Raw genomic sequence first — 23,470 nt, 5'->3', positions numbered from 1 at the left:
AGATACTTTGGATCATGGACCATAATACCAATCACTTATTGGAAGTGTAACTTCAGTTCAAAGAAGGAATCCAGACACACAATGCACACCCAGGCTGAACACTTGTGTCACCTCCTATTTAAGTATGGAGCCAGGTTTAAGCTTTGCTTAAGACATATGAGACCCTAAGAAACTTGGAATTAAGCTCTTTAGCAGACTGCCTTTGCTATTACCAACCTGGCTGGCTGCTAAAACCTTTTGAGAAGAGGACGTACAACATCTGATGAGTCAAGCTTCACTGTGGTTGTCTCCCCACTAACATTCATAAATCCCCTAGTATTAGATCTTTTAGATGCCTGTTGAAGATCTCTCTTTATCCAGGGCTTCCCTGTATGAACATTATGAATGAATGGTTCTGTTCTGGGTTGTTTTTTTCTCCTCCACCACATTTTTAATCATTACCTTTTATATAGCTTTAATTTGCTGTTTTCATTGTATTTTCATACTGCTATTGTAAATCATGTCAAGATTTGCTATAGAAATATATTGAGCAAATAGTTGGGCAGATACAAATGTGGGGTTCACACAACACACTTGCTGGACTGAGGTTAAATGTCCAGGGTGTCACAGATTTTTTTTAAAAAATGATTCAGTCTGCAAAGAGTTCTGGACATGGTGGTGAAAAATTCATCTCATGGATGAGGAAGTGTCAGCCTTGAGAGGTAGTCCAGACAGGAAGCATGCTCAGATGAGGTAAATCCAGGGCTGCAACTGGGGGGGGGGGGGCAAGCAGGGCATGTGCCCCGGGCACCACGCTGGGGGGGTGCCAAAATGGGAGCAGGATCCATGTTTGCCCCGGGTGACACAGACCCTAGATGCAGGCCTGGGTAAATCTACTTTATTTTATGGTTACATTAACAGAATCTTGCAAGCCTGAAAGTACATTTCTCCCCCATCACCTTTACAGCCCAAGAAACTGGGGAGGGTCCCTTCTGAGATGCTTGCCACACACCCATTCCTTCTGCGGGCTCAGCTGCCTTGTATTGACCATTCCCCTGGCTGTGTCTCTTCCCCCGTCTCCCAAGGTCATCCCCACATACCATTACAGGAAGTTTGTGGGGGTTCTTTTTCTAAAAGAAATGCAACAAAATAGGCAGGTTAAGCTTAGTGAAGCTTAGAATACCTACCTGAAGGCTTATTTTATAAAGTGAGAAAAAAAAAAAGATGAATTTTGATAGGACAACCCTGGACTGAAGAATGTCCAATTGCCCATTCCTGCACTAGGCCAAACAGAATCAAGTTGAATTCTGATTTAGCATGGAAACCCCACTGCAGACTGGCCATAGTTCTGCAGTGATTGGGATGAAAGCATCTCTATCTCCAACCCCCTAATGCAAAGCAGGTGCGCCACCACTCAACTATTATGTTATCAGCCTTTCTCTTTGAGCGGACATAGTTTCACTGTGTGTTCCTGTCTGAAGAAGGGTTCAAACAATTGTTTGCAAATAGTCAACATTCAGTCATTTTCAATTACAGGTATTCCTCACTTAACGACCACAATTGGGACTGGAATCTCGGATGCTAAGCGAAGCAATCACTAAGTGAATCTGATCCAATTTTACACCATATTTTTGCAGCTGTTGTTAAGTGAATCACCACGGCTGTTAAGCGAACCACATGTTCGTTGAATGAATCATGTGATTTCCCCATTGATTTTGCTTGCCAAAAGCCAACCAGGAAGGTAGAAAATGGTGATCACGTGACCATGGGATGCCGCGACAGTCATAATTCTTAGACGTATCTGAGCGATTTTCCAACTATCACCATCATCTGGATTTTATACTGTATTTATTTTAATATTATATTTGTATTTATACTTTTTATGGTATTCTAATGTTTTATCCTGGTTGTAAACCACCCAGAGTCCCCCCTTTGGGGGGAGATAGGTGGTGGCAAAATTTGGTAAATAAATAAATAAATGCAAACCAGTTGCCAACTGTCCAAAGTGCAATCATGTGATCGTGGGGACCCTGTGATGGTTGTGAGGACTGATCCTAAATCATTTTTTTCATCACCATCCTAAGTCCAAACCATCACCGAATGAATGGTTGTTAAGTGAGGACTACTTGTATCATTGGTTTTGCATACTCAAATTAAAATTGGATTTGTAATGGGACAGAAGTAGGGCTGTTACCCCATGAAAAAGAGCTGCCTTGGCCTTTAGCCTGATCCTCTGAGTCCAAGGCACAGTGAAATGAGCTAAAAGTCAAAGATGCAACACAAAATGAATACCTGTTTGGCTGCTGCTAACTTATTAGATGCCGAACTGACCAAAGAAACCTAATTAGCTCTTTAATCTCATTTATCTGCTTCCTTAAATCTTGGGCTTGTCACATTCAAAATTTGTTGAAACACTAATAATATTCAGGATCATGTACTTGCATTAAGGGACAACATGTGTTGGCATCATAATGAAAATTTTAATCCTGGCAATTCATTATTACGCTTAACAACTTTTTATTTATTTATCTAGGTGAGTCGTTAATCTTTCTGGTAAGATTTATGAGACAGTTTGATTAAAAGTACTGAAAACCTGGAGCTAGTTATTTATTGGGTGTTGATCTTACAGGTTTTTAATTCAGTAAAATTTTGGCCACTGAGCCACGCTTATTTCAATGAAGCAAACAAATGTCCCATCTAGTAACAAATGCTTTTTTTCATATAATAGACAAATATTTAATTTGAATGCAGAGAGTGAGAGAGGCTATAATTTACACATGTAAGCTATAAATAAAAATTATAAGCAAACTAGTTTTAGCACTGGCACTGTTATCTATCCAGATGCACACTAGAAAAATGGAACCAATCACCAAGATCCTGTTTCTTGCAAGACAGTTTGCTTCATCTGATTTTCCAATCAAACTAACCCCCGAAATGGGTTGGTTTAGCTAATCTAACCACTGTCATTTGTAAACTATAGCTTGTACTTTAGCCATTACATGAATCTAGCCAATTGTGGTTCATTGAACAACCCTAGTTAAGTAAACTATATCTTAACACAATGTATGAATCAATAATCTCTTAATTCTGAACAATCAATTTCCCATGCTTTGAAACTCTTCTAGTTTCTTCTTTCTTGGTATGGTAAAGAGTCGTGCAGTGAACTGGGATGCTCCAGTCTGTATAAATAAACTTTAGTTTTTAAACTGTATCAGTAAGAAAGTATTCCAACACACTTCTTTTTTCTGAGGTTTTCACTTGAAAAGCAAATCCAAATAGTTTTGCATCTGTATAATAATATTACATTAACATGAAGAGGTTTTACACACACCCCTCCTTAACATTCATTACCTGACCAAGTGATGTAAATTTCCCTGGTTTATCTTTTCTGCACACTTCTCCAATGTCTCCCTTTCTCCCCTTATGTCTCATTGAGGCACATTCTTTTTTAAAAACTGTCCTGATATGCTCTTTTTGGAAATGCAACCCCCCTTTTTTAAAGGTAGATTTCAAAAACATGTATTTTCTTTTGGTTGTAGAATTTCCCCCGCCCCAAAGAAACAGAATCTTGAGGAGATGTTTGATGGGAGAAAGGTAGGCATCAGCAGACTCCAAGGAACATCCTTCTTTGTGCTGCAGCACGATCTGTTTTGGGCCGATTCTGCAAATCTTCAAATAGGTATGGGTGGTGGATTTCTCTGATGTGCCTGCTTGCAGGCCTGCACTAACTAATTAGTCAGGAAGCTGTACATAACCTTGTTCCTAAGCCTAGTTAAGTTCCAACAATTCTAAATGCCACACTTGAACAATTCCTTAGAGCATACATTAACTACTATCAAGACGATTGGGTTGAACTGTTGCCTTTTGCTGAAGTCGCGAAAGGAGCACCTGTGGTTGTGGACTTGAGATGATTCTAAGGGGGGAGGGGTTTCATTTTCACCCAGGGTTTTTAGTTTGAATTTGCCTCACTTTCACCATCCTCAGCTTTCTTTGTGATCCTGCATACTGTTCTTTAATAAATCAGATCTCTTTGAATTCCTGCTTATGAGTCTGATGCTGTTTTAGAATAGGCAATGATTACAATAGCTGGGAGGGAGGGAAGTGAGGAGGCAGGGAGGGAGGGAGGGAGGGAAGGGAGGTTTTTAATTCAGAAAAATTTTGGCCACTGAACCATGCTTTTTTCAATGAAGCAAACACATGTCCCATCTCATAACAAATGCTTTTGTGCTCTTTGTGCTGCAGCACGATCTGTTTTGGACCGATTCTGCAAATCTTCAAATAGGTATGGGTGGTGGATTTCTCTGATGTGCCTGCTTGCAGGCCTGTTTTAACTAATTAGTCAGGAAGCTGTACTTAACCTTGTTCTTAAGCCTAGTTAAGTTTCAAATGCTTGTATGGAGGTGAATTCAATAGTCAAGGACTCCTTAAGGATTTTGAGACCGGTTGTCTCCTAAGAGGCGTGCTGAAGGCAGGCCCTTCCTGCAGAAACTATCAAATGGCTTTTGGCTCTTTTTTTTTTAGTCCATTCAGTCATGTCCATTCTCGGAGACTGCCTGGACAAGTCCCTGCAGTTTTCTTGGCAAGGCTTTTCAGAAGTGCTTTGCCATTGCCTGCTTCCCAGGGCTGAGAGAGAGGGACTGGCCCAAGGACACCCAGCTGGCTTTGTGCCTAGGGCGGGACTAGAACTCCTGTTCTCCCCTTTTCTAGTCTGGTGTCTTCACTATGGCACCAAACTGGCTCTCTAAGAGGTGTGCTGAAAGCAGACCTTTCCTGCAGGAAGTATACAACGGTTTGTGGCTCCTAATCCTGGTCATTTTTTTATAAGCCTAAACATAGCAGATGGCATCTTCAGCTCTACACTTTGCTCAGAGGATACTGAAAACCATTCACTGAGAGAAAAAAATAGCTGGGAGGGAGGGAAGTGAGGAGGGAGGGAGGGACGGAGGGAAGGGAGGATGGAGAGAAGACAGAGGGAGGACGGGGAGGACTGGGAGGATGGAGGGAGGACAGGGGACAGGGAGGACAGGGGAGGACGGAGGGATGAGGAGGATGGGGAGGATGGAGGGAGGACAGGGCGGATGGAGGACAGGGAGGACGGAGGGAGGACAGGGCGGATGGGGGAGGACGGGGGTGGAGGGAGGACAGGGAGGACGGAGGGATGGCGGGGAGGATGGGGGGAGGACAGAGAGAGGACAGGGAGGATGGGGAGGATGGAGGGAGGACGGAGGGAGGACAGGGAGGGTGGGGGAGTGGAGGACAGAGGGAGGATGGGGAGGACGGGGGGAGGACAGGGGACAGGGAGGATGGGGGGAGGACGGGGACAGGGAGGACAGGGGGACGGGGAGGCCGGAGGGAGGACAGGGAGGATGGAGGGAGGCGGGGGAGGCCGGAGGGATGACAGGGAGGACGGGGGAGGCCAGAGGGAGGGCAGGGAGGATGGAGGGAGGGAGGATGGAGGGAGGGAGGGAAGGGAGGTTTTTAATTCAGAAAAATTTTGGCCACTGAACCATGCTTTTTTCAATGAAGCAAACACATGTCCCATCTCGTAACAAATGCTTTTGTGCTCTTTGTGCTGCAGCACGATCTGTTTTGGGCCGATTCTGCAAATCTTCAAATAGGTATGGGTGGTGGATTTCTCTGATGTGCCTGCTTGCAGGCCTGTATTAACTAATTAGTCAGGAAGCTGTACATAACCTTGTTCTTAAGCCTAGTTAAGTTTCAAATGCTTGTATGGAGGAATTCAATAGTCAAGGACTCCTTAAGGATTTTGAAACCGGTTGTCTCCTAAGAGGCGTGCTGAAGGCAGGCCCTTCCTGCAGAAACTATCAAATGGCTTTTGGCTCTTTTTTTTTTAGTCCATTCAGTCATGTCCATTCTCGGAGACTGCCGGGACTAGAACTCCTGTTCTCCCCTTTTCTAGTCTGGTGTCTTCACTATGGCACCAAACTGGCTCTCTAAGAGGTGTGCTGAAAGCAGACCTTTCCTGCAGGAAGTATACAATGGTTTGTGGCTCCTAATCCTGGTCATTTTTTTATAAGCCCAAACACAGCAGATGGCATCTTCAGCTCTACACTTTGCTCAGAGGATACTGAAAACCATTCACTGAGAGAAAAAGAATAGCTGGGAGGGAGGGAAGTGAGGAGGGAGGGAGGGACAGAGGGAAGGGAGGATGGAGGGAGGGAGGAGAGAGAGGAGGACAGGGAGGGAGGACAGGGAGAATGGAGGGAAGACAGAGGGAGGACGGGGAGGACTGGGAGGCCGTAGGGAGGACAGGGAGGATGGAGGGAGGATGGGGGAGGCCAGAGGGAGGGCAGGGAGGATGGGGGGAGGACGGGAAGGATGGGGGAGGATGGGGAGGATGGAGGGAGGACGGAGGGAGGGCAGGGAGGACAGAGGAAGGGTGGAGGGAGGACAGGGAGGATGGGGGGACGGGGAGGATGGGGGAGGACGGGGGGAGGGCGGAGGGAGGACAGGGAGGATGGGGGGACGGGGAGGATGGGGGGAGGGCGGGGAGGACGGAGGGAGGGTGGGGAGGACGGGGGAGGCCAGAGGGAGGGCAGGGAGGATGGAGGGAGGGAAGGGAGGTTTTTAATTCAGAAACATTTTGGCCACTGAACCATGCTTTTTTCAAAAAGTGGATTTCTCTGATGTGCCTGCTTGTCAAGGACTCCTTAAGGATTTTGAAACTGGTTGTCTCCTAAGAGGCATGCTGAAAGCAGGCCCTTCCTGCAGAAAGTATCAAATGGCTTTTGGCTCTCTTTTTTTTTAATCAAAAAAAGAAGGGAAGGGGGGAGAGAGGAAGGGAGGGAGGACAGAGGGATGAAGGGGGGAAAGTGCGGAGGGAAAGGAGGATGGAGGGACGATGGAGGGAGGACAGGGAGGATGTGGGGGACAGGGAGGACAGAGGGAGGACAGAGGGAGGATGGAGGGATGATGGGGAGGATGGAGGGAGGACGGGGAGGATGGGGGGAGGATGGGGAGGATGTGTTGGCATTTCTTTGTTTTTGCATGGTGCAAGCCACTAGGTTACCATGGTAATTGAGTACTTTCTTAAGTATCGGCAGGGTGAAGAAGTCAAACTTAATTGTCCTCAGGAAGGGAGGAAAGGGAGGAGGTAAGTGAGGACAGATGGAGGGAGGGAGTGAAGGGATGAGGAAGGGAGGGAGGGAGGGAAGGGGGTTAGAAAGGAGGGAGGGAGGGAGGAAAGGAAGGAGGGAAGGGAGGACAGAGGGAGGGAGGGTGGAAAAGGAGGAGGGAGGGAGGGATGGGAGGAAGGAGGAAGGGAGGAAAGGGAGGAGGGAGGAAGGGAGGAAAGGGGGGAGGAAAGGGAGTATGGTGGGATGGAGGGAGGCAGGGAGGGAGGAAAGGAAGGAGGAAAGGGAGAAGGGAGGGAAGGAAGGGAGGGAAGGGAGGAGATAGGGAGGGAGGGAAGGAAGGGAGGGAGGAATCAAGGAAGGAAGGAAGGGCCACCAACACAAAGAGCTCTTTGAGCAGGAGTTGCTGGTGCCATGGAGGAGGCTGGATGCAGTTAGAAGCAGCCTCCATGTATGAGTGGCTGCTTCAAAGGCACTGCTTCTCCTCCCCACCCTGATACAAAATCCTACGCATGCCTATTAGGAAACGAGCCCAATGGGATGGAATGGTTCCTGGATACGGTGCCTGCAACAGATGTGTAGGACTAGGAGTTTCATCTCCAGCCAGTTGTGAGAGTGAGGAGACATTTGAATGTGTTCCTGGAGAGTGTGGATTTCACACAATCAAGGATGACAAAAGCAGCTCTTTGTAGGCTTGGCTCCCAGCTAATTATAATCTACCTGGCAGGGAGTCAGAGAGCACGTGTGCTGGAAATACCAAGGCAGGAAAGAAGCACTATCAGAAGAGGAGTCTAGGAGAGATAAAGGAAGGACCCAGAGTAAATCCCTAATTCTCTGTCTCCATAGCTTCATCTAATCAATAGGTTGTAACAAATCGAAGAAACAGTACAGATTTGCACCAACTCCACCGCAGGCCGCAACTGCCTCACACACAAGATTAGAGGTGCCTTCCCATGCTCTTCCTATAATATGGCATATGCCATCATCTGTCAGCAAGGACCCTCTGGAGTCGACATAGGACTAACAGGCTAAACTTTGTGCAAAAAAAATCAGTGCATACAAGTTTGATATCAAGACTCAAAACAGGAATATCAGAGTATTTTAACATCCTAAAATAATCAATCATAGATCTTAAGATTGCTTAAGATCTATAATTGCTTAAGATAACACAACTACAGCAAAACTACACCATTAGAGAGGGAGAGCGAATGTTGCCCTCACATATAAATGTTGAAGCTATCTCAGAAGGCACCTTTCATTTTCCAGATACCAAAAGTATAATAAAAATAAACATGGCCTATTTCTTGGGATATTCCCCATTAAGCAATCAGCATCTCTTCTATCTCAGTTTTCTATCCAAAGAAAGGTGAAGTACACACTAAGCGTATAAATAATTTTGTTTAAGAGGGAAGGGGGAAAAAAAACACACACACCACAGGAGAATCTGTCTGAAACTGGCAGCCAACTTCAATGGTATCTTCTGAGACAAACCTGACAGGAAAGCTTTGAAATGTGAATCAAAGCGCATCCAGCTAGGGAGAAACTTGTTGTACTCAATTAAAGATGATCTGCAGCAAAACATAGCTCAATTGAGTTGACGAGATTGCCTCCTATCTTCTTCCATGCACTGAGGCTCTAGAGAAGGCTTCTGCCACATGGGGTTTAATCACCCGCTGAACCAAAAGCGATACTGAGATTTGCTTCCTTAATGTTCTTCAGGGAGAAAGTATTTATGTCTCAACGTCCTTGGAAAAACTTTCACAACTTAAACAGTGGGATTTCCTTTACAAGCCTGCTTATGAGGATAGATGCTGGTTAGCTTGGCTTTAACGAGATCAGTTGGGTTTTATGCCTTTTTTTTTTGGGAAGATGATCTTAAAGCTGTGCTGGAGGAGATGGAGGAGATGGGCTAATGTAGAAGCAGTGATTAAGCTCAAAGCGAACCGCTCTAACCACAGAGTTTAACCTTGGCGAATTCCTTGTAGCTCTGTCTTGTTATTTTGCTGATCTCTGCATTCATTTCCTGGAAAATTTAGTCTTGCAGACTTTGTCTTGCCAGCTGAGAGCCACCTGACATACTCACTACTGCCAGTTAGTGTTGGCATTATTGGGCCAGATGAATCAACGGTCAAATTTTGTATAAGGCAACAGGGACATCCATGTGGGTGGGGGAGCATGTCAACAGCATCAAAATGGCAGGTGCAACCAGGATCTCAAAGCCCCACCCCTTTCTAATGTGTATTGCACACATGTAAAATGGGGTGGGGCTTCAATCACTCGTTCACACCATTTTGACACTGTTGACATACATCTACATCCATGTGGATGCCCCTCTAAAGTCCTTCTTGTCTAAAATTACCTGGGCCCCTTTCTCTTGGAGATTCTCTTTAATATAACCTGGTGTGGTTTGCAGAGCTAGATGCAGTGATCTAATCAACCAGCTGACAATTTATTGTTCCTGGAGTGAAATGACAGAAGCCTCTTTTACAGCATAATCGAGGAACAATTCAGTTGCAAAATGTTAATTTCTCTTTCCATCTGGAAAGAGATGGAGCGAACAAGAGCTTGAGAACAAATTAAAACAGAATATAGGTCAAAAATCCATCCAAGACAAATCAGGGAGTATGTTTCATTTGCTTAGTTGCATTTCGGCTGTCACCAGACATACCCTTGTGCTAATACTTATTCTTGGAGTTTCCACTGAAAGTATCCCATAAACATGACCTTCTGTTTACAGTGAAGGGTGAAAAAATGACAATTGCAGGTGTGATAACACAATCCTTATTCTCAAGGACAGCCTCTCAGACCCTGTCATCTGCCTAAAAAATGCCACCTTGATCACACCATGTATGTAAAGGACACCCACCACAAGCATTTTCAGCCCAGAAAATCATCCTTGCTTGATTCTGCAGCAACCATGAACTGTCCCTAAGGTGTATTTTCATGGGGTCTTCCAGGAAGAAGGGTCTTGTTTTGTCAAGTCAGCATCTTCATCTCTTCTTCTGAGGAGCCAGAATTCTTATCTTCTGAAATTGAGCCAAAGCACATTATTCTGTCATATCTATGTGAACACTAGGAGTCAAAAAGGACTTGGTACATAATCAATCAATGGGGCAGGGGGAAAAAAGCATTGATTTTTTGGTTTACTCATGGCTGAAATAGAGGTGCCTTCCAGCAGTAGATTGAAACTAAAATTCAAGCATGGAAAAATGGTAGTGGCTACTTCTAGGAGCATAAAGCTTTTCCCAGATTTAATCTCCTTATTTACAAATATATGGATTGCCCATAATTGATGTGATAAAGAATAAATCAGAGGTGTATAAATTATGGTCCCCAATATTTATTTGTTTGCTTGTTTGTTTGTTTGTTTATTTGATTATTTGATTTCTATAGCCGCCCATCTCATTGAGTGACTCTGGGCGGCTTACAACGATAAAACTATAAAACAATTAAAACAATTACAATTAAAACAGTTAAAATATAAAATAGGCTGGTATTTTGCCCCCAGAGCTGCCAGTAAATTAATTAATTAATTGGACTTTTAATAGCCAAAAGGAAGCCAAAGGAAAAGTTATAGGAAATCCTTTTCACTGCTTCCAAGTTACAGCATCGGTTGAAACAGGCAGTCTTTCTTTCAGTTCAAAAAGGATAATAGAAACATTTTTCCATAACCCTCTCATAATGATAAAATCTGCAGCATCTCTCTATGTTAAGTTTTATGGCATACAAGTTAGTGTTTTAATTCAGGTTGAACATACAAGGTACAAGGTTTACATTTATCAAGGTGGGTTGGCTTTTAAAATCCATACCAAGGCTACAATATCTTGCTACCCTAAAGTTGTGTTTGTATGTGGGTTTTTAAAATCAAAATAATGCACTAAACAAGCAAACAAGCAAAAACAACTTCATCCCTTGCTCAGTATCTACTGAACAATTAAGGGCCTTTCTCACTCAAAAGAAAAACAGGTATAGGACCTGGAGGAGGAGGAGGAGGAGGAGGAGCAGGATCCCTGCCAAACTGTGGAATACACAGTTTTGCTCACAAATGAACTAAAATCTTGTCAGTGCTTTAAAAAACCCTTAAAACATTCAAGAGTTAAAATCCAGAGCTTGCTTTCTGTCCGAACAGACCATCATGTATTAAAAGTTGTCAAGACTGTGTTATTGAGAAGATCAGAATTGCAAGTTTATTACAAGAGTAAAAATACAAAGGCGGTAACTACAGAAGAATGTTTTCAGCAAAGCTCCAAAGCTCCTTATAAATGCAGCCAACAGAAGGATGAACTTGATTTAGGAAGGTTGTTTTTTTTTTTTTATGTGTAGCATAACTGCCACTGGTCTCTCTACAGGACCTTCCTTGAAGGCCTGTCACCATAGCTTCCTTGGCTCCTGTTGCTTCTGTAATAGTTTATAGACACCCTGCATCCCAAACTTCTGATCTGCAGCACCCAAATCTCATATCTACTAGCACCTTTAGAGAATTCTTCAGCCTCCACAGAAGAAGCCTCAGATTCCAACTGATTGCTCTCTACATCCATGGAATGAGTTTTCAAGCATTGCATGCTTGACCAACTCTGACCTGGTGCCCATCAAAAGATTTCCCATTCATGGCCATCATTTCATGTTTTGCATTGTCAACATTCTCAAAAGTTGCAAAACCAAAATCTTTGGATCTCGATATTTAATAACTTCAGATTTCCATCCATATTTAGAGAACACTTATTTCAGGGATTGTTTATTGGTGTCCAAATTGAATCCACCAATGGTCTTCCATCTGATGCCACTTGCTTTGGTGTCGTTTAGCAGCAGCGGAGATCCAGATACAGGATTCAAAGTCCCAGCACAAGCTATGCAACCCCAAATTATAATTGTTTGTGCAGTAGAAATGAAAGTGATAATGTGCATGGGGCAAAATCATATTCTGCATATTTAAATACTATAATGTGATATTTATTCAACTGAGATTTAATTGGGAATGGGATTCTAGCCCTATCTACATTTTTGCCCTGCCAAATTGTGGAATAGCCTAGCATACCATCCTGAAGTCAAATGTGGATCCCAGGCCCCACCCTACAAAAAAGCACAAACAATGGTCATACACTCACAATACTACCATCTGCTAGAATCTGTTACTAAAACAACTACCTCACTTTACCAAATGTTATGGCCAGCATTGCTGGTAGTTTACAGAAACCTACCATAATTTTGCAGCATTTCCTCTTTGTTCCACTCAAGAAAATGAAGTTGCCTTTCATTCTCTTTCACCAGCATGACTATTACAACAGCCAGATTCCCATGCTGGTTGGGAATGCAGGAAGTTGTAGACCCACACATACTGTCAGTGCCAGATTAGGTAAGAGTTGTCGTAGATCACTGGAAGGTGCCAATCATACTTTCTTCCATTCACCCCCTTTCATTTTAGTTTTGCTGGGGCAATCAGCAGGCTCCCGAAATCAACAGCAACGAACTCCATATCTGGCACGTTCTCAAGAAGACCGTCTTCTTTCACCCGCTTCCATCCCGCCTTCCAAGCTGTGGCGCTTTGTATTTTGAAGCGAATGCTACTTTAATTACCATTTTGACTGTTCTGGCATTCATTTCATCTTTCACTTTTAATTTAAAAATGTATGAATCATGGGTTCCTTTTTAATAAGAAGTGAAATGTATTTTCATTTAGTGACAGCTAAATTGCTAATTAAAGCAAAGGCTGTGCCAGTGATTTCAAGCTATGCATTTATACTGTTTACCCCCTTTGGATTCCTGCAAACTCTATCAGCAGAAGAGGCTTTGGTTTTTCAGTTGTATTAACATCCAGCATTTCAGAGGGCTTTCTTATCTTGAGTCATTTGGCTTTGTCTGAATGGGAACATGAGGACTAGAGTTTGGAAACCAAAAGCCAAGTACTTAGAGAAGATCTAGATGAGTTAACTTGGTACCAAGTATCCCATGCAACCTCATGGGATTACTCAGAGATGGACTTTCTCATGGATAGCCCCCAAACATACAATGTCCTCCCCAGTCAGTCTCACCCGGTGCCAATTCAGCACCCAGCCAAAGCATTGTTATTCTTTGTCACTTTTCATTTTAATCTTAACCTTCTGTACCCGGGCCAGCATGTGATCTGTTAATCAACAGTGAAATCTTAATCTCTGAGCTAGAAAAAAGATAAACCCCCCTTCACATCAAGTTCAGCTCTTGGTGATTCCATGGGATATGTCCACGTAGTTTTTCTTGGCAGCCTTAATTGCCTTCTTCCAGGATGCTGTGTCAATTTCCTAGTGAATCCTTCCAGCCCAGCCCAAGCCTTGGGATTTTTTAGTGAACTCCCATCCACATACTGACCAGGACTGACCTGGTTTGGCTTTTCTGCATCAGACAAAGTTGGCTAGGTGCTGCCACCTAACTGGGCCTAGGGTTGCTAATCATTGGTTTGAATTTATTATTTATTCTTTTCATATCTACTTTTAGCTAGTTTCTTTAATTGCATGAACCTGACAACTATTGCTAAAGGGCAGCAAATAAATGTTAGAGCTAGCTAATAATAATGAACAAATGTTCTGCATCTTAATGGCCCCAAGCTTGCCCCACTGCTAGACAGGACAAGACAACTTTTTCAGACCGTGATGTTTTTTCTGGATGTTTGCATCTTTGTTTTAGTTACTATTGGTTGCAAGTTGGTTTTCCATTGCATCATTGTTTCGTTTCCTCAGTTTACCCTGACAAAGAGATCACCTACGTTGTTTGTCACACCAAATGCCCTTTGACACCAACTCATGCATTGCAGATTTCTTTCTGAGCTCTGTGCCAAAGGATTCTAGACTTCAGGGCTCTGGTCTGTCTGTGGTGTGTTGTTTCCTCCTGGTGTCCTTGTCTCATTAGGACTAATCAAGGCTGTTCTGGAAAATAAAATGCAAATGTGCTTAGCATCCTCACCCCAGAGTTGCAATGAATTGCCCAAAGGTGAAGGATTCCAAAGCATATCTCTCCAGGTGGTGGAACGGGGTGGGGGGGGGGACAAGGGAAAAATGTGACTGCTGTGCTGTAAAGGCTAAGCACATTTGAGATGTAATTAAGAATAAATCTGTCTGGTTTACACTCTGATGGATTTTCTTAAAGAGAAATTGAAGTGTTGCTGACAGCTTAGAAGAGCTTGAGGTAAATATCCAACAGAAGTGTCATTCTGGCTGCAATCATAAACCCATGGATCTGGGGATATATACCACTGAACCTATATAGCTTATCTCTGAGAAAATGTGCATAGGATTGTGACATCCGAGCAGGTCCACATGTATCACATCCTGCAAGGATTCTGGCCTGTACATGGAGCTCCTCTTTGTTGATTGTTTGGGTAGAGTAATAGTTCTATGCACAGATTTCCTTCATTATTGTGATCCAAGCATATCCATATGTTTTGCAAGTTCCATACATCCCTCGAAACTCATATGAGGTTGACTTATCTTGAGCCAGACCACTGGACCATCTAAAGAAGGACTTCGTCTGGCCAAAGGTCATATTTTACCTCTGGTTGGGTTGCTGTGCTGGGGGAGCATGATTGCACTCCACACTATAGGGAAGGTCAAGAGAAAGAACTGGATGGAATCAAGAAAAAAAATATCCGTTATCGTTTATTCACATTACATTTAATCACTTGCATGCATCTGCTAGGTGAACTGAAGAATTTCTCATTTCTATTGCATTAGATTGGGTGAGGTATGGGGACCATATCCCAAACTTTCAGAAGTCTGCTGTAGCCCTTGGATCTCTGACAGTGCACTTTTAATCTAACTCCAGTGTGCCAACAGCTTGACAGTATCAGCTCTCCATGGTTTCATGCAAGGAATTAAGGACTGAACTGTTGTGTGCAGAAGGCCTTCCAAAGGATAGTAGAAAGTTGGCTTTTGCAGAAGGCCTTTGAGATAGAGTGTGTGGAATCATTGGTGCCAGAGTGGTTTTATTGTTTATATTAGCTCATACTGTAGGTGAAATTACAGAATAAGTGATGCACAGTGAGAGCAATTATGCAAAGCCAGTTCAGTTTGCATAGTTTATAAAGTTGCAGAATTTTTAGAAGGCAGAAAATGGAAAGATGGAAAAAATGAATTGGTGGATCTGCTTCAATATATGTAGGTGCTCTTTTCAGTAAAGAATTCCTTTCCACAACAAATTTGTACAGCATTATTGAACTGAGAGCTAATTTACATTCAAACGCTCTTCAGGCACACAGGATATTTATTTAGTTATTCATTTATTTAGATGATTCATGTAGCCACCCTCAGAAAAAACACCTTGGGGTGGTGCACAGATAAAACAATACAGCAACAAAAATTACTACTACTACTAATAATAATAAATAATGATCCAAAAATTCCACCAACACAGAATCATATTTTGTGGGAAAAAGCTATTCCATATAGCAGGCATAGTGAGAGAAGGTACATGACCTGTGTTTCAGAAGACAGCACTGTTTCAGAGATGGGACTTAAACCAGACTCTCTTAGATCTTATTGGGGCTTCATCACAGACAATGTCCTCCCAGAATTTTGCTCCCTTCTCTTTCTTTCTCTAATTTTGCTCAAACTCTGATGAATTAACCTGGCGCCCACTTTATAATTCTTACGCTAATGGAAACAATAATGACTGCCAATTAATTGTGGTCAGCACCGCTCCAGCAAGACCATTTTTAGTGAATTTCTCAAGCCTTACCAACCATATCAAGGGCTGTGATGAGATAAATAGGAACCATAATATTGACCTTGCAGAAAATATTCAGGGTAATGTCACATATAAATAGAAGTTCTTTATCTTGGAGCTTGATTGAACTTCGATGGGTGAGAATCATCTCTTAATAATTCAATTACAGTATATATATACTGCTTATCACCAAGCTTGTTGAAGTCAATGAGACTTTAGGTAAGTGTGTATCAGATTAGAGCCCAGAGTTGCAATCCACTGTTCTTGTGGCTGGACTTAGGTATTCCAAACTTCTGTTAGCTATGGGTCAGTTGCCTTTGTTTCTGAATTAAACCTGGAAGCGTAGTACTTTGCTCCAAATCTTTCTTTTTAAATTGCAAAGGGAGAAGAAATATACACCTTTCAAAACTTCAGCTTACTCTGTTTCCAGTGAGAGTCCCATTCCTTGTGATAGAAGGAAGGTGGATTTGCAGGAAAAGACTCATTCAACAGGCATTTTTTTACCTGCAGCTTCTTAAGGAATATAGTCAGTTGTTAAGATGGCAGTCAAGATGCCAATAATTTTCTCTTAACTTCTGAGGGCTCATAAATTTCAGTGGCTTGTGAAATCCAACTCTGGAGGAAATGTAAGCTTTGAAAGACTCCAAATTCTTAATTGTCTCAAGGTAAAAACTGTGCCAGGGAGGAGTCATCAGTGTCCTAATTCTGCCCTTACTACTGCAAATGTAAAGAGCAATACATTCTACTGCATTCAACATCTGTAGAACTATCACAGCAGGGAGAGGCCAACTGCTGATGAAACTCCACAGAAGAGAAGCAGCTTACCTCAATATATTTTTGGTCTTTAAGACCTCAGGGCCCTTAAGTCTGCACACTGTAGGTCAAAAAGAATATTGTAAGAAAAGCAATGTCCTTCTACTCCTGAAGAACATTCAAGGACTACTTCTCTCATCCCTTCATCTGGGCTTCTGATGTGCATTTCCTTTCCTACCCTATTAAAGAGCTGAATCCTTGGAGGGAGCAGAGAGAAAATGGAGGGGAAAATACCTTTGTCAGATGCAAGAGCTGCTGATAGAAACCATTCTGAGAGCTGCCCTGGTAGATGTCCCCAACCAAGTTGACGGTTGGTTTCTTCTGTCTTATCTCTTTCTCCGTTGAAAGAAGTTCTCTTTTAAGGAACAGAGCATTTCTATTAACCAGATTCTGTGAGCTGAAAATTAAGAGAGAATTCTCCAATACACTGGAAGGTCTTAGTACACTATCTTAATCTTATACATACATGGCGCGATTGTCTTCTCAGCCTGCAAGTCCCAAAGCTTTCATTGATTTCAGCCAGTTTAACAACAACCTGCTGCATCTCTTTGCTCCAAACAATATATATCTGTTTTGTTTTTGTTTTCTTTTAACGATGTAAGTGAACCTATTTATCCTCCCTGTGACATGCAAGGCTAATTTCCATTAATGTTAATGAGGAGCTACAGACACATCTGGGGAGTAGACCTCTAATTAATATCCCGATCTCATCTTTAACCTCCCCATATGGTGCCTCTTGCTTCTTTCATCATCAGATATAGGTGAAGACAATTAGACTTTCTAAAATATCTAGATGCTATGCCAATTTATCACTAGTTGGAACGCAGCAGGTAATCTCAGTGTGACCTGTTCCCACTTCTGGAATGGGGAGAAGAAGAATTAAGTTTTTGACAAGCACATTCTAGAGGGCTTGCAGGGAAGGGATAATTCTCATCAAATGGCCAGGAATAGCAAAACTGAGTGATAATCATTGCATGACATGTTCCAGAAATCTGCCTGAACCAAAGCAACTTTTTTTCTGCAATGGGCTTAGAAAGAAAATGGAACCTTCTCTTTCTCAGTTAATATTTCACTCAAAAGATTATACTTGCTTGGCTGAATTACTTTAATGAATGTTTGATTGAATCCTTGTTTGATTGAATCCTTCTTCTGAGAGCTACCCAAAATCCCTTGTCCTGAAAAGGGCGTTGGTTCTACACAGAAACCAAGAATTCAATCCACCATATTCTCAAATCAATGAATTTATTCATTGGTTTCAGGCACTTCCTATGGCACTTGGATACTGTATGTACATTAAAATTGATTTTCTTGTGTTGGGACCATGCCCATGTCCTATGACCCTGGGAAACAATGTAGCATCATTGAAAAGATGCAGGCAGGTGCTATGCTCACATCCCTATGTATTCTGAAGCACCTTTTTGAAATATTTAATTCCAACAGACCCTAACAGATACTTGACAAGATATTCTTTGTGTGATCACCTGCTTGAACATTCTAGCCTATCTGCATTGTCGCCAACTCATTTTTTTTTCTTTTTAATAGACTGTCATGTTCACCCTTCCAACGTTACCGCTGCATCGTAACGTTTCGCATGTCATTTGGCTGATGCTTGTTTCGTCTGGGAGGGGAGGAGGATTCCGTCTTGTGGGGTTGTTATATGTTGGCAGCTGGGAGGGGAGGGATTACATTTGTGCTGAGGGTTTTTAGTTTGTATTTGGCGCGCTTTTGCTCATTCTCAGCTTTCTCTGTATTTGCATACTATTCTTTAATGAATCAGGTATCATTAAGTTCCTGCTTGTGAGTCTGAGTCTATTAGGGCAGGCAATCCTTACATAGACCCTCAGTAACAGCTCTCCTACTTGTTTTATTCATTTGGCATTTCAGGCTTGCTACTGTGAGAATAATGTGTGTAGCTGATAATATGAGTGACCTATGTAGAAACAGTATTTAGGTTTTGGACCAGGTATACTTCAGTTTTGATACCATTCATCTTTGATATTCACTGGCTGAAAGTTGGTCTTCCTTCTGCTGAATGCAGTGCTTGGTCAACAGCCTTTAATACTGGCTAACAGTCATGTAGGTTTCCCTTGACATTAAGTCCAGCCGTGTCCGACTCTAGGGGGCGGTGCTCATCTCCATTTCAAAGCCGAAGAGCCAGTGTTTGTCCAAAGACACTTCCATGGTCATGTAGCCAGCATGACTAAACGGAACGCCGTTACCTGCCCACCGAAGCAGTACCTATTAATCTACTCACATTGGCATGTTTTCGAACCGCTAGGTTGGCAGGAGCTAGGACTAGCCACGGGCGCTCACCCCGTCAGGCAGATTCGAACCGCCGACCTTCCGATCAGCAAGCTCAGCAGCTCAGTGGTTTAACCCACAGCACCACCACATCCCTTTAACAGTCATGTAGGCTACCTTATTTATTTATATTTATAAACTGAATGTATAGGGTTGTCCAACTCACAACACCCCTGATGGGTTAAAACAGAACCAATACAATAAAGTAGATAAAAGATGGTGATAGCCACAGATAGCACATCCACACTCAGGGGCACTCAAGGTCAAGACTATTCAATCCTCAAGGGGAGGGGGGGATACCATTCCAGGTGCCATGACAGGGAAGCAACTTTTCTGAGCTTTGCATAACATTGCTTACAGCAAAAAGAAATACAATCACGGGTATGTATAAACTTTGATATAAAAGCTACAATGCCTGAATTTGCATGTCAAGCTACACATAAACCTCATTCTGGCTTAGCTACATAGACCTTACCACTCCCCAAAATCAAAAAATACTTTTTCAATAGCTAAACTTAATACAGCTAAATACGTCATTCCTATACCTCCCACTTCCAATTCATTTTAGCAGACCACAAAAACCAATATGTAATTTGTTTAGGATTATCCTAATCTTTTAAAAAACAGAGCAAAGTAAGTTTTGTTTTATTTTGAGGCGGGTGGAGGAAACAAAAGGTTCCCAAAATGTTTCACTAAAATTATGCCACTTTGTTAAAGTGTCAACACTTGCCGGGGGTTGGAGGGCAGAAAAATGAGGACTCAATGAGATTACAAATTAAATCATGTAATGACCCACTTATATTGATGCTCTCACTCTGTGATTAATTGTTGATCAGGACGCTGTCTAATTTTAATTAGATGATGAGTTGGCAATAGATCAGTGCTGGGCTTGATTAAACAAAGAAGCTAGCAATTTGCAAGCGTTCTTGAAAAATAATAATAAAATATTCTGCTTCTGAAATCTTCTGGGCTTTTTCTCCATCCTGTTGGCATATGCTGTTTTCTAAATAAGCAAATAAATCCCAATTTTTGAAGAAACCCAAAATGGGAATGTCATGTTGCTTTATCATGTCTGACAGTGACCCAGGAGGAAGAGATAAAACAGAGGAAGAAACAGCGTCCAAGGCTAAGTCCTGCTGTAATTTCCTTAGTTTTGGTTTAACATGAACTCAGTAATTGGGGTTTGCACATAATGGTTTATATCTCAGTGTTAGGTACAGTACAAGCCAGGCCTCTAAGGATTATTCAAGAAACTGTGATTAAACCAACCATTGTTCAGTGCACTGTCAAATACTTTGGTAAGGTCACTCTTCCTTGCTTAGCATAACCTACTGTCATGCTCCTAGATCAAAGGTTCACGGAACATTCCATTAGATTCACATGCATGTTCCAGCTAACACATGTACCTATCTTGTGGGTCAAAGGCATGGGAGGGGGAACATCGTTGGAGTGTGAAATCACATTGTTTGGACTATCTCGCAGGGCCAAGGTCGTTTGTGAGGAGCCGTTGGACGCAGCTGCAGATTCCTACACTAACTGGCACGAGAGGGAGGGGAGCATGCCTGAAAAGGGGAGTGGGGGGAAATTTGAATTAACTGAAGATGTTTAATGGGGTAAAAGCATGGGATTCTTCGTTTGCAACTTTTGCCTTTGTGCTGAATGCTTCGCACCATTAAACAGAATTCTAAGCAAATGCTTATGAGTCGGATTTAATGGGAAGTTGAGTATTCCAGTCATCACACCTATTTAATAATCAGGAAGTGCAAATCATCCCAAATCTGAGTTGGCTTCCAAATTGATGCAGAAAGATGGTTTTGTTTCACATGTTGTATGAATGAACCCTCTGTAGTTTGTAAACCATGGTTTTTAGTTCTGGCTTATAAACCATACGATAGTTCATGGTACCACACAATAAGATGGTACATTGTGTTGTGTTAACCAAGCCAAAGGTGGGTTATCCAATATTTAAAGCAAGGGTTAATACAATATGTAAACCCAGCAACCTTTGAAATAATTAAGATAAGCCCCATACAAATGATAATAGTCTAATTATACTCCTCTGCTTCATTAATTTAATATTTTCTTTCAGTGAACACTTCCTCTATCGTTTTTTTTTCTTTTCTTTTCTTTTCTTTTTGCACATTTTGTCAATCAGAGGATTTTAAAAATGATAGCCAGTTTTGAAGTTCTGTCTTCATCAACTGCTCAGTGTGTTAACTGATTTCTATTTAAAATATGTCAGAAAAGTGCATGAGGCATTTTCAATAAATTCATTTCAGGGGTTAAAAAAAGGATGGGGAAAAAAGGAAGAGAGAGAGACTGACATTTGAATCTGCTCATTTTGTCTGACAGCTTCTCATTGGTAAGCAATGCAAATGGAAAGGAAGATAAAAAAAGTTGGTGGTCTATCTTTAGTGTCAAAAGCTAATAATATTGTTCAGGCAGCAAGACAATATTCACTTTAAGCTGTTCAACATGTGGCTGTATGGTTCTGTCACTTTCACAACGATTTACAACAGTTTTTCTTCTTGCACTTGTAGCAGCTGAAATACATTCTAATATAGGTGTCCCCCAGACAATTTTTCATCATGTACTCTCTTTCCTGTTGATAAAATGGGCCAGCTCACAAGCATCTAGGCCTATGGGCACATCTGAAATGTTGTAGGAGTCATGGTATGGTTATGAGTGTCCTACTCTCCTCACCTCCTCACCCTTTCCAACGTGGTCACCTTGGTGGCATTTTCCAAATTCATTCTGGTCAAGCTGCTAACACGAAAATCAGTCAGCAAACTTTATTTGAATCTCCGGAGACCATCATTCAGAGGCCTACAGAAGGCATCTTGTGCTTGAAAAACTACAGCCACAATTAATTGTCCTGAGGTGGTTTGGCCTTATTTATACTCTGAGATTCTGAACATGACTCTTAGGTTCATGTGAAATGATGGTTCTACTCCATTCTGCATTGATTTGACCCTGCCTTGAATTGATTGATTCATTGATTATGTGCCATCAAGTCGTTTTCGACTCCTAGCGACCAGATAGATAGATTTTCTCCATGACAATCTCTCCCTAACCTGTTCTTTCAGGAGTCCCAAAGGTGCACGCATCACCACTGTAACTGAGTCCATCCACCTTGATGCTGGTCATCCTCTTCTCTTTCCTTGCTTGAATAGCATGCCCAATTCTGGGCACCTTATTTGAAGGATATCTGAGAGAACCTGGAATAGATGCAGAGAAGATTAATGAGGATACAGAGGACAAGAAGCTAAGACTTAGGAGGAGTGGCTGAGGGAACTGGACATTTGGGAAAAAGCCTGGAGAAAAATGAGGGAAATATAATAGCACGTCTCAAGTATATTTAAATGTCACCGTTTTTATTGACCCAAAGTGAGGAATATAAAATAATGGTCTCGGGTTATAGGGAAGAAGATTCCAATACAACGTTAAGGAAAAGTTCCTAATGGTAAGAACAGTTTGACAATTGAAGCAATTAACAAGGAAAGTGGTGAATCTCCCTTGGGTAGACATATTCAGGCAGAGGCCAGTCATTTGTCATGGGTGTTTTAATTGGGAATCTTGTATTAAGCAGGGAGGTAGTCCCTGATGGCCTAAATCTCTCTTTCCAATTCTATGATTCTATCATGTCCTCTCTACCAGTGAACATGCTTTGGCATTTGAGGGTGTGCAAGCAGGCAAGGGACATGTGTGGGGGGTGGGGTGAGAACATTGAGGATCATTAATTTGACTGTGTCAATTTGCTGAAGTGCCACGTAATGATTTTACAGGTAATTAGACTTTAACAGGCAGAAACAAATTTATGTCCTCCTTGTTTTTATGACGCATGTAATGATAGATGCACCATTGTGCAAGCTGTTGCTTCTAGGTATACAACATTCCTTAATGTCTTCAAACCAATGAAATATTACATGTCAGGAACTGATCAGTGACTGTATAAAACACATTAGTGGCTTTTTCTTCTTTTAGTGACTGTTAATCGAAGCTCATTCATCAAGTCACAGAAAGATGGCATGTTTTCAGGTTATTTGTAGCACATGGAGAATTGGCTATGAACCTTTATGGTCAAAAGGGTAAGACAAGAGTTTCAGGTTATTACAGCTGGGACCTCCAACTCCCATAGCTGGGGTCCAGTTGTCTCTTGGACTTTGTGCTCATTTTTCTCCTTTGTGTTCATAATGACAGAGAGGGCAAAAGTATTTGCTGACTGTTAAGTGGGGGAAAAATTGCTTTTTTAGGGAGTCAGGATGGAACTGTGGCTAGAATTGGGGGTTCAAAATGGGAAACCCTATTTTGGATCCATGATCCTCCAGGTAGTGTCCTGTAGTTAACTTGTCCCTGAGTTGATATAAGCCTGAGAGCCAGTGTGGTGTCAAACTGCCCCTGGGAAGGCCCTGGTTCTAGTCTGTTGGCCTTGGAAACCCTGAGTGACTTTGGGCCAGTCCCTCTCTCAGCCTGGCCTATCTCACAGGGCTGCTGTTGTGGGGAAAAATAGAAGAAGACATCACTGTGTAAGCCATCTTGAACTCCTAAAAGAAAGATGGGCTATAAATCTAACAAGTAAATAATAAAGGCAG

Source organism: Candoia aspera, chromosome 12 (assembly GCF_035149785.1).
Source record: "Candoia aspera isolate rCanAsp1 chromosome 12, rCanAsp1.hap2, whole genome shotgun sequence".
Classification (NCBI taxonomy): Eukaryota; Metazoa; Chordata; class Lepidosauria; order Squamata; family Boidae; genus Candoia; species Candoia aspera.
The sequence above is the reverse complement of the archived record's forward strand: the minus strand, read 5'-3'. Positions refer to the sequence as shown.